The sequence below is a fragment of the Galeopterus variegatus genome, unplaced genomic scaffold (assembly GCF_000696425.1).
Source record: "Galeopterus variegatus unplaced genomic scaffold, G_variegatus-3.0.2 Scaffold1005, whole genome shotgun sequence".
Lineage (NCBI taxonomy): Eukaryota > Metazoa > Chordata > Mammalia > Dermoptera > Cynocephalidae > Galeopterus > Galeopterus variegatus.
This window is the reverse complement of record NW_007727116.1, coordinates 490,766-492,648: the sequence shown is the minus strand read 5'-3', so window position 1 is coordinate 492,648 and position 1,883 is coordinate 490,766. Positions and strand designations below refer to the sequence as shown.

The 1,883-nt window shown below is 34.5% G+C and overlaps 1 protein-coding gene across 1 annotated transcript in view; it reads left to right on the top strand.

The window, feature by feature from the left end:
- TNKS (tankyrase, TRF1-interacting ankyrin-related ADP-ribose polymerase) overlaps nt 1–1,883 on the top strand; it is a 246,637-nt gene that overhangs the window by 38,903 nt on the left and 205,851 nt on the right. The gene's annotated exons all lie outside the window — the stretch shown is intronic.

Sequence of the window (1,883 nt, the reverse complement as noted above, 5' to 3'; positions counted from 1 at the left end):
GTAGTATAGTCATTTTCACTATATTGATTCTTCCAATCCAAGAGCATGGGATATCTTTCCACCTTCTTGTGTCCTCTTTAGTTTCTCTCAGCTGTGGTTTGTAGTTCTCATTATAGAGATTTTTCACATCCTTGGTTAACTCTATTCGTAAGTATTTTAGTTATTTGGTGGCTATTGTGAATGGGCAGGCTTTCTTGATTTCTCTTTCTGCATGTTCACTATTGGAGAATAGAAATGCTACTGATTTTTGTGTGTTGATTTTGTATCCTGCTACTTTGCTGAAATCATTTATCAACTCCAAGAAGTTTTTTGTAGAGGTTTTAGGCTATTCGATATATAGGATCATGTCATCTGCAAACAGGGACAGTTTCACTTCATCTTTTCCAATCTGGATGCCCTTTATTTCCTTCTCTCCTCTGATCGCTCTGGCTAGTACTTCCAACACTATGTTGACTAGGAGTGGTGAGAGTGGGCATCCCTGTCTAGTTCCTGTTCTTAAAGGAAAAGCTTTCAGCTTTTCCCCATTCATGTTGATATTGGCAGTGGGTTTATCATATATGGCTTTAATTATGTTGAGATACTTTCCATCTATACCTAACTTATGGAGAGTCTTTATCATGAACGAGTGTTGAATTTTATCAAATGCTTTTCAGCTTCTATAGAGATGATCATATGGTCCTTGTTTTTGATTGTATTGATATGGTGTATCATATTTATTGATTCATGTATGTTGGACCAGCCTTGCATCCTTGGGATAATCCCACTTGATCATGGTGTATAATTTTGCGTATGTGTTACTGTATTCTGTTTGCTAGTATTTTATTGAGTATTTTTACATCGATATTCATCTAGGATATTGGCCTGTACTGTTCTTTTTTAGTTGTATCTCTACCTGGTTTTGGTATCAGGGTGATGTTTACCTCATAGAATGGCTTTGGGAGAATTGCCTCTGTTTCAGTCTTTCAGAATAGTTTGTAGAGAATTGGTGTCGATTCCTCTTTGAATGTTCAGTAGAATTCTGTTGTGAATCCATCTGATCCTGGGCTTTTCTATGTTGGGAGGCTTCTGATAACAGCTTCAATCTCTTTTATTGTTATTGGTCTGTTCAGATTTTCTACATCTTCTTGGCTCAGTTTTGGTAGTTTTTGTGTGTGTCCAGAAATTTATCCATTTCATCCAGATTTTCAAATTTGTTGGCTTATAGTAGTCTCTAATGATTCCTTGTATTTCAGAGGTATGAGTTGTAATAGTACCTTTTTGATTTCTAATTTTTGTTATTTGGGTCTTCTCTCTTTTTTTTTAGTTCGCTGTGCTAATGGTTTGTCAATTTTATTTATCTTTTCAAAAAACTAACTTTTTGATACATTGATCTTTTGTATTATTTTTTGCGTTTAAGTTTCATTAAGTTCTGCTCTGATCTTAATGATTTCTTTCCATCTGCTAACTTTGGGTTTGGATTGTTCTTGTTTTTCTAGTTCTTTAAGGTGAAGTATTAGGTTGTTCACTTGCCATCTTTCCATTCTTCTGAAGTAGACATTTAATGCCATAAATTTCCCCCTTAGTACTGCTTTTGCAGTATCCCACAGGTTTTGATATGATGTCTCATTGTTTCAATAAATTTTTTGATTTCCTTTTTAATTTCTTCTTGGACCCATGTGTCATTAAGTAGAATGCTATTTAATTTCCATGTGTTTGTATAGTTTCCAGAATTTCGTTTGTTATTGATTTCTAATTTTAATCCATTGTGGTCTGATAAAATACATGGGATTATTCCAGTTTTTTTGAATTTGTTGAGACTTGATTTGTGACCTAACGTGATCTGTCCTGGAGAATGATCCATGTGATGATGAGAAGAATGAATATTCTGAGGTTGTTGGATGGAA